Source organism: Mytilus galloprovincialis, chromosome 3, assembly GCF_965363235.1.
Source record: "Mytilus galloprovincialis chromosome 3, xbMytGall1.hap1.1, whole genome shotgun sequence".
Taxonomy (NCBI): domain Eukaryota; kingdom Metazoa; phylum Mollusca; class Bivalvia; order Mytilida; family Mytilidae; genus Mytilus; species Mytilus galloprovincialis.
Genome location: NC_134840.1, coordinates 43,642,612 through 43,653,364, shown reverse-complemented (window position 1 = coordinate 43,653,364; position 10,753 = coordinate 43,642,612). Strand labels below are relative to the sequence as shown.

Sequence of the window (10,753 nt, the reverse complement as noted above, 5' to 3'; positions counted from 1 at the left end):
TTTTACCTACACAGATAAAAATACTTACCAAAACTACAGCAAACTACAAGATAGCTGATTGTATTTGTATATCATAAAATATAGTATATTATAGTATATCAACAAATAATATAAAGATGTTAAGAATTCATTTCATAAGCAGGTTAAGGGTGACAAGTGAAAAACATCTAGTTAAAAAAGTTCTGGTCTGATCGAAAATCATAATATTTTATGTAGCAACCCGACAGCTTATTATAACGGCAATAAATAGTTGTAAATTCTATAGCAGCACCAGTCCATGTTTGCATTGGTCTAAATTGAGACAATCCTTACTTAAGAATGATGAATCTCACACTCCATCTGATCATGTTCTTCATCTCATTGGCAAAGACCCACTCTAGAACTACCTGTGTCAATACCACTACAAGTTTATTAAAAATATGTTGGATCCTTATAGTTTCATTATATATTCTGAGTTAACTTTTTAACATGCGACAAATATGCCACAACAAAAATGCATTTCTGTGGCTAGACCTAAGTCAACCCCATCTGGAGGATGTCAGTCTGCTACAAAAACATACTTACATTGAGGATTCTACTATTCAAACATCAAACATTAAAAATCTCCTACAATTCTGTATGGCAAATAGCTACATGGAAGTATAGCTACATATTTATACGAATACAATTTAAAGCATAATAAATCAAAAAAATAATAATTCTTCTGTAAAACCCTGTATTAAGTGTCAGTATTGGATCTCCAACCCATTTAAAAATCCTCCAAAATCAATGAAAGGACAGCTTCAAATACACTGAATTCATACCAACACAAGATAAGAAAATATTGCTAAACTTCAGCATGACTCTGGCCTGGAGTGTTTAATACCTTCTTCAAAACTCAAACCTCAATTTTGACACACATTAAATTACTAAAAAAAAATATATCCAATCCTAGTAAATTAGTAATGTCACAATTTTTGTTGAGAGAGATACAAAATGTACAAGTAAGCAATACCTTAACAATTCATAAAGAGATAGGAAATGAATTCAATAAATCAACTAGAGAACCGAACTCATGAAAAAAAGAAAGACTGTCCTCTCTGATACATGGTATGTACGGGTGGTGTGGAACTTACAAATAAACGGTTACTAAAGGTCTGAAATAACTGTAAAAATTCCCTTGGGGTAATAGCAGGATAAACATCTGCAGTTGGGGCCAAGCATCTGAAGCAATCCCTCTAAAAACCAGAAATAGCTTCATCCATAATGATTTTTTTTTTTTTTTTTACCAGGTCACTGATTAGTGATAATGAATGTCATACTAAACTCAAATCTAAAATAAAAGTTCATCCCAAGCTAACATAGGCCAGAGGCCCCAGACTTGGAACAGATACTTAAATGGCGAGGGGTTAAACAAGTTTTTCAAAATCTCAACTAAATGAAGAAGAAGCAAGGCACAACAATACGCACAGTAAAAATCATAAAGAGTCCAATATCAGAATAAGTAACAAATTAAACAAAACAAAAATTGAAAATGACGATATTACAAAAATTAACAAGGGACTACGAACAGTTACCAACATGCCAGCTCCAGACCTCAATTAAACTGTTCGAAAAACTATGTCTTGAATATACGAAAATCTAGCACCAACCCGTCATGGGGGTTTAATATCATATCACCATAAAATATATTAGAAAAACATAACTCTTATCATACCTGCAACTGGTTTAAAAATAAAGGAGTTTTAGTCTGATGCATAAATGTAGATGTGCAAGTGAATCAATATTGAAGCCAAAATAAGCCATATATATGCAGGCAACAGTATTTCTACTTTATATAAGTTTGCTTTTATGTTTTGTTAGTTTTTGAGGTAAAAACTGACATTTGTCCGTTATAAAGTGTATTACCATAAAAGATTGGATGGTCAATACCTGAATGTGTAAGATGACTATGTAGGAGTGAAATTATTATAATGTAAACGCCCATAAATACAAAGCAAGAATAACTGGATCAACTCAGGCAAACGCAAATTAAAAGAATGACTATGAGAACCCTATACTAGAGTCTAAATCCATGTAAGCAGAAACAAACATTTAGTATAACAGCAGCAACCACTCTCTCTCTCTCATCTTGGGTTTGAACCAGGTTGCCCAAATGAAACCTTATTTCCATTAAAGGACAAGGTGATTTGAACTTGGATATCACAAGAAGGCCTATATTAATCAAAGTAAACCTGGTTAAAGTTACCTGTTAGGACATCCAAAAGTTATAAAGGATGACCTGTGTTACACAAAAAACAAAACACAAACAAGTGCTTAACAACATCTAGATACCCTCATAATTAAAAGCATAACATTTCAAATAGTACCAGCATTCATGCTAACTGTTACTGAAATTCAACCGGTACTATAATTTCATAATAAATAACAACCATAATTTGGAATCAACTGTTGCCAAGCAACCAGTAGGGCCAATGATTATGCAAATGAAAAGTTCCTCGTAATGCACCAGCCTAAAATAACAAACGGCACCTAAACATACAGTGTACGATACTCATAAATTGGGCAACTTCTAGAATTTCCAGGATAAAGATTACAATACATTCTAGACTAGTATATATATATAAATTAAAGCTGTTTTCGACACCTAAATACTAAAGATTTTTAACGGTGGAGCAGACTGCAAGACAAGCTGTAAATAATTACTTAGTTTGTACTAGATTTGCTAATATTACATGTACATATCCGTTTAACTGCTACTGACAAATTTAAATTACACAAAACTTGAAATAGTCTCATTTAAAAGTTGATTACAAGATAAAACCATTGGACCCCTTTTTTCCCTTAATATATATATACATGTATAAAAAAAAAATCAATAATAATGAAAATGTCCCACACCCTGAGACTGGTTGGTAGGGTTTGTGGCAAACAGCAATAAGAAGTCTGTCCTAAATTAGTGATCAATAAATATACACTTCTATAAACTGTTGTCCTTTAAATTGTGGTACTTTATTGCAAAATCTGTATTCATGCAGTACATGCATATCTGATATTATAATGTTATATAAATCGATAGCGTCCTCCATTCAAAATGTGATAAATACCAAACAACATTTAAAAGTTTCAATGTAATATATTATATAACAATTATATAGAATGTAACCTCATATTTACGAAAGTTTTTTATTTCAAACACATGATGCGGCATCCCATCATTGTAAGGCCATATAAATTTGTAAAAGTAACACATTCAGCAATTTTAAGTTTAGAAACTGAGGTATAAACGTTACACAAATCTTTTCAATCTAACCCATAAGATTAGAAAAAGTTGTCTTAATCTATATAAATATGTTTGTTATATGTTGTAATCACATGTACATTTTGTACATGAGGGGGTTTAACTTAAAAGTAATATACTGCTTTTAACTAGTAAATCTGACGATTACCTGAAAAATTCTCAACTGGATCATACTAATGCAAAGCTCTAGGGGTTGGCATAAATAACATCTGATGATGATTCAATGTACAAATGTAGGTGACCAAAGGAGTTGAGTTAGTGGCGTGATGAGTCGTGAATCCAGTCCAGTCTGGTAACCCATCTGTAAAAACTGGTGTGTCCTTGTTGTCCAAGTCTCTGGTCCAACTGTTACAACCCTTGGCCGTGTTCTGTGGCCGAGCAAGGTCTCTAACTGATCTACCCAACATTGTGCTACAACTCAACAAAAAGTAAATATTAGGGATATCACGTGACTTCCGATCGGCATGGTCAAGCTTTTTCTGCTGCTACAAAAAGTCAAGAAAAGATAAGTTTTCTGTGTGTTTTTGTCAGTTAGTTGTCAAACAAGTCAAACATTTTCAGTATATAAGTCATAAATAACTGTATATAAATGTAAATATGGATTAATCAGCGAAGAAAAGTGAAAAATCTCCTCTGAAATTGTGCATTGACACTAGGCTCGTTGCCGCCATTTTGGATTTTTTTTTTTTTCCGGGAAATTTGAAATTGAATCTTGAATATATATATATATCCGTAATTGACATTGATTAATTAACTTGTAATTCATGTCAGTGAATAAGATTATAAAAGAATACAAAAAGGTTTATAACCTATTTAAAAGGCAGGGCCTTTCACGAGATACCGTACTATTCACGGATAGCAAGGGGTTCAGTCTAGATAGAATAGTCCCAGATAGAATCAGTGACAAGTTTCACATAGTAGCAAAGAGTGGAGCTACAGCTTCCAATGATGAACATCTAGAAACCCTTTTTGCAAAACTAGAAGAGTTGAAAACTAAAGATCCAATCATTTTAATCTGGTTCGGAACTTGTGAAATAACAACAAAAGGGAAATACATATACTTAAGGAACTACCCTTATCAAAATATAGAGTCAATACTCACAGGATACAGAGATTTAAGAGACAAAATATATTGGCAAAATTCAAATATGTCACTATAATCTTTCTTGATTGCCCTTACTACTCGATAACAATCTTTAACAAAAAAATCAGAGATAGAGAAGAGAAGAAAAACAAAGATAAATCAGATCAAAACAACAACCAAACAAAATCAACAAACTTCTCCTTAGTAGTGAAAAAGTATAAGGGTACCAGAATTGTAACAAAAAAGGACAAAAATAAAAGGCAATATCCGGCACTGGTAATCGACAAGACAAAAGGGTATAGATCAGTAACGCAAGCAAGTAGCCTGGATAAAGAACTGTGCTATCAAGTAGACTACTACAATAGACAGCTAAAATTACTAAATAAGAAGTATAGAGCACCTAGATTCTCACAAGACCAAATAATATCTAATAAACCCAAAAACAAAACCAGGGTGAGATATAGGAAAAATTACAAACTACTGTCAGACGGCATCCATCCAAATAGAACATTAGCTAAACTATGGGTTTATAAAATGGTGGAACTGTCCCTAGAAGTGTCGGAAACCTGTTAAGGAAGTATCAACGAAATAGGGAAGCCCTGTTTTCAGTTGCATAAGGTAAAGGTTATTATACAGATATATATTAATAAAACCAGACAGGGAAGCCTTGTCTAGGTAAAGTAAATATAAGGGAGGTATTACAGAATAGGGAAGCTCTGTTCTGCAGATATCGTAGTGAAATATTGACTCTATAGATAGGTAAATAGATCCGTAGACAAGGAAGCCTTGTCTCCAGATTTAAAAGGTATAAGCATATTCTAACAGAGAAAAAATAGTAATAGGGAAGCCCTATTAACTAGAGGTAAGCATAGTTTTATTTAAGAAGGGAACAAAACAAACAAAAAAAAAACAACTAAAAAACAAGGAAGCCTAAATGAGCTATTTAAAGACTGCAAAATACAATTGGATAAGGAAAACTTGAAGACAATTAAAAGACTTGGGAAATTTAACAGAGAAAAACTAAATAGACCAATCCTAGTAAAATTACCAAGTGCAGAGCCTAAGATCACCTTATTCAGAAATATACACTACATAAAAACAAATCCCAAATATGCAAAAGTGGGAGTTAGTAACGACCTAACCCAAGCAGAAAGAGAGCAAGAGAAAAGATTATGGGACCAAGCAAAAAAACAAACGGAGGAAGAGATTTCGGGGGACTACCACTTCAGAGTAAGGGGCCCACCTTGGGCAAGGAAGGTTGTCAGATTAAAGAAGCTAGACTCCTAAAAGGAAAAAGAGGAAAAGAGGATGTAAATAATTTTAATGGTAAAAAGGTTTTTAAAAATGTAAAAACAGATAATTTTACAGTTTTACCCAAATTGAACTGTATATACACAAATGCAGACCAGTTATTTAACAAGCTGCCTGAACTAATAGTACGAACACGAGATGACAAACCAAAAATAATTGGTATCACAGAGGTTAAACCAAAAAATAATCGTTATAAACCAGGAATCTCAGAATATTCTTTAGCCGAGGTATCTGACTACAACATGTTTGGTAAAAACCTAGACGTCGACACAGGCAGAGGTCTTTTATTGTACATAGATAAACAACTGGACGCATCACAGGTCCATATGAATACAGAATTCCAATAAAACTTATTTATTAAGATTAATTTAAATCAGTCAGACCAGCTATTATTAGGCTTGATATACAGGTCACCATCAAATAGATCACAAGAGTACACTAAACAATTAAATTTACTTACTACTGAAGCGTGTAATAAAGGCTACTCACATATCTTAATAATGGGAGATTATAATTATCCAGAAATAAACTGGGATAGTTGGAATTCACCAGGTGATAGTACAGAAAGTAATGAATACAGATTTTTAGAAAATCTACAAGAAAATTTCTTATTTCAACATGTTAGAAGACCAACAAGATGGAGAGGCACCAATACACCACATACCCTGGACCTGATTTTAACCAATGAGGAGAATATGGTCTCAAATTTAGAATACCAAAGTCCACTAGGGAAAAGTGATCACTGTACCATGAATTTTGACTTCAATTGCTACACAAATATTAAAAGCAAACCTAAATTAATTAAATTATTCAGTAAAGGAAACTACATAAAAATTAAAGAAGAATTAAATAAAATTAAATTGCCAGAATTACTACAGAAAGAAAATGATGTAAATGAAAACTGGAAATCAGTTTTAAGTATAATTCAAGATATGGACAAAAAATATATACCAACAAAAGAAAGGAAACAAATCGGTAGAGGAAAAAATAATTTCCCAATGGACAAAAACACCATAGATAAAATTAAAAGGAAAAACATCCTGTCAAAAAAGATTACCCATAATAACGACCCAGAAGTGAGGAAGGAATACAATAAGATAAGGAATCAAGTAAAAAGTAGGGTAAATAAGTTGAAGAGGGAATATGAGAAAAATCTATCAGAAAAAGCTAAAGAAAACCCTAAAGCTATCTGGAGCTATATCAAGTCAAAAACAAAAACCAAAGAAGGAATTGGGGACTTACATTTGGATCCAGAAGACACAAAATCAGATAAAACGGAAGATAACAGCAAAAAGGCCAAATTACTAGTAGAATACTTTTCCAGTGTCTTCACAAAGGAACCTGACGGCAAGGTACCATCACCAACGCCTGTATTAGTAACTAATGATATGCCATATCAAAAAATTAAGGAAGAAGTAGTGCTGAGACATTTAAATGCATTAAAAATAGACAAATCTCCAGGGATGGATAAACTACACCCCAGACTATTAAAAGAGATCGCTGAATCATTGGCAAAACCTTTATGTATCATTTATAATCAATCACTTGAAAGTAAGACCGTACCTAACGATTGGAAGAATGCTATGATAAGTGCAATATTTAAAAAGGGTAATAAGTCACTAGCCAAAAACTATAGACCAGTCAGTTTGACATCAGTAGTATGTAAAATAATGGAGAAAATATTACGTGAATTTATAATAGAGCATATGAAAAAGAACAACCTATTCTCTAAAAAGCAATATGGATTTATTGCAGGAAGGTCAACTGGTCTCCAATTATTAGAAGTGATTGATAAATGGACAGAGGCACTAGATCAAGGATTAGACATAGACTGCATTTATACAGATTTTATGAAGGCCTTTGATAAGGTACCACATAAAAGATTAATAGCCAAAATCAAAAATCTAGGTGTCCATGAGGATATAGTAGGGTGGATAACGAGCTTTTTAGAAGATAGGAAACAAAAGGTCGTAGTGAATGGTGAAGAGTCAGACTGGGCTAACGTTACATCTGGGATACCCCAAGGATCAGTATTAGGACCACTACTATTTGTTTTATATATAAATGATCTCCCAGACCAAGTAGATTCTGATGCATACCTATTTGCAGATGACACTAAGATCTTCAGAATAATTAAAACACAAAATGACAGACAAATTTTACAAGAAGATCTTAATAAGATGGAATCCTGGAGTGACAAATGGCTACTAAAATTTCACCCAGAAAAATGTAAATATATGAAAATAAGTAAGAAATCTAATAGCACTGACCATCCACCAATCTATAACCTACTAAATCATCCTATAGCACAAGTTAAAGAGGAAAAAGATATTGGAGTCCTCATTGATGCAGAACTCACATTCGAAAACCACATTAGTGAAAAAGTGAACAAAGCAAACTCCATATTCGCAGTTCTTAGAAGAACATTTAAATACCTGGGAATAGAAACATTCATGCCACTATACAAAACCATGGTTAGAACACACCTAGATTATGCCAGCTCAGTCTGGTCCCCATACAAAAAGAAAGATATAGACAAAATAGAAGGTGTTCAAAGAAGGGTAACAAAACAACTACCAGGGCTAAAAGACATGAGCTACCCAGAGAGACTAAAAAAACTAGGCTTACCTACATTATCCTATAGGAGAATAAGAGGAGATATGATCGAAACCTTCAAAACAATGAACGGACACTACGACAAAGAAGTTAGCTCATTTTTAAGAAAGGCAGAAGATTCTCAACAAAGATGTAGTAGTAGGACCAACAGCAATAAAGTAGTTCATCAAAGATTCCAATCTAATATCCGTAAACACTCTTTCTCTGTTAGAATTGCTAAAACCTGGAACAAACTACCAGATAAAATAACAAAGTCACCATCGATAAATTCATTCAAAAATCGACTAGACAAATATTGGTCTGACGAAGAATTATACTATAATGACTATAGAGCAGAAATATCCGGAAGTCACGGTCAAAATAGTATAAGAAACACATTAAATTACGAGTCTGGTGAAGAGGAACCTTGAGGGATCCTGTACTGGAAATCAACTATAAGTAACTATAAGTAACTATTAGTTCCACCATGCTACATAGCATTGACCTAACAAAACCAAATGACTGTACCAAGAAACAATAACAATTAAAAATTACGTATACTCATACATGTAGTTGTGTCGATAATAGTTACAATAATTTAAAAAAAATAATTCAAAATTAGTATATATACAGATTTATATATTTATTAAACTTAAATCCATAGTCAGTTGATAGTAACATAGTGTAATATTAGTATATAATTGAGTTATTACAACAATAATTCAAGCTGTGGCCTGTTTACATATGGCTAAATTCTTGATTTAACTGAACTATTCATACCATATCGACCTAGTCTAGGCTAGAGAGTAGTAGCAACTAAAAATGTATACATGTCACTGTGATGAAAGACTCTTGACAATTTTTAGTACACAAATGTGTAGGTACACGCAAAATTTATAGCCGGATATATATATATACAGATAATGATAATATTTGCTTAAATCCACCAGCAAGCTAACATTTAGCAATGATTTCTTTTGGCTACTGCTTCTTAACTACGGGTATGGTCTATGTTCAAGATTTCCAAGATTTTTGTTTATTTGTATCGAAAGTTGAACTTCCGGTTACGAACCTGGGTCCTTCGCCCCAAAGAGTACGTCCCTTTTACGTTCATATCCTTTCATGGAATATTTGCTGTATATGTGCTATGAAAGATCTAGATACACAAATACCGATGTATACCCTCTTAAGGAAAATTTACTTTTAATTCGGAAGTTTTCGGGAGTTCATTAAATAACACCTGCCCCACAACACATAATCATTAAAGACACGTTACTAACCTGCATGATCTGTTACAGCGCAAAATACAATTTGTTAGGCTTACCCATAGGCACTAGACGATCTGTCAATACTCAATTTCAATAGTATAAGATATGGGGAAAAGGTAATATATAAAAAAATTAAAATAAAAACAAATTAAACTCGTCGTGCATCTAATTTATGTAGAAATATACAATGATTCATGGTAAACATGATTATAATCTGCAAATCTTAGGACAATGTTGCATCTAATTACTCACACTTGTAAAAATTAAACAATTATAAAAATGAAAACGAATAATCCATTCATGGGACCAATTTCTCATTCAGTCTTTGCATGTGCTCTCCACGTGGCGATGCAATATGGTTAAAAAATGACGATCGATAAAACGAATTCTTTCTAAGATTACTTCTAATAAACATTAGAAGCATGAGTCAGGTTATAACCATACAAATTCTTACACTAGTTTACTTTACCATTTCAATTTTCAAGTTTACCGCTTACAAAATTTAAACAGCTTGCTTGCTGCGATGAAATTCTAAAATGGACTAAATGACGTCACAGAATATAACGTCACACATGTTGGGTAAATCTAAAACATGAAACACAATCCGTGAGTGGCCCCGGCGATAACTGAATTTAAGTCTATTAACTTAAATTCCATTATAGAAACTAATTCACCACTTTCTGAGACATTCATTTTTATTTCACCATCAGACATGGAGCTACATTTGTAACTAAAGGAAAACTCAAATACTAAAGGAAAACTTAAATTCCATTATGGAAACTAATTCACCACTTTCTGAGACATTCATTTTTATTTCACCATCAGACATGGAGCTACATTTGTAACTAAAGGAAAACTCTCAAATTAAAGAAATTTGACATGATATACTGAAACTTTCTTATAATCAATTAAACGACTGCTTTTCTTAGATATGTGATTTTTCATGGTCAAACTTTTTCATTGTTAACGGACATTTTGAGATTTTTTATTGTAAAAAAATGGTGTTTTTTAAAGAAATCAACATTCAAAATTTAGAACTTCATGAACATGTACAGGAAGCTGAATTATTGCACATCTATGTACTACTTAGAATTGTATTTCGATCTGTTGCGTCCTTAAAATGTTCTGATCGTCCTAAGATTTAATGTACGGAAATGTTTCGGTAAATTAAATTCAAATCCGAATTGAATGTTTATGACACACAAAAAGAGAAAC

The 10,753-nt window shown here is 32.6% G+C and overlaps 1 long non-coding RNA gene across 2 annotated transcripts; it reads right to left on the bottom strand.

The window, feature by feature from the left end:
- Positions 1–1,366: 1,366 nt before the first annotated feature.
- Positions 1,367–10,197, bottom strand: LOC143068021 (uncharacterized). Of its 2 annotated transcripts, none has more exons than XR_012976081.1 (2): positions 9,230–10,197; positions 1,367–3,691 (listed from the first exon to the last, which is right to left on the bottom strand). It is a non-coding gene; the product is annotated as an uncharacterized LOC143068021 (long non-coding RNA). The 2 variants fall into 2 exon arrangements; XR_012976082.1 differs by lacking the exon at positions 9,230–10,197 and adding an exon at positions 9,051–9,185.
- Between the last annotated feature and the right edge of the window lie 556 nt (positions 10,198–10,753).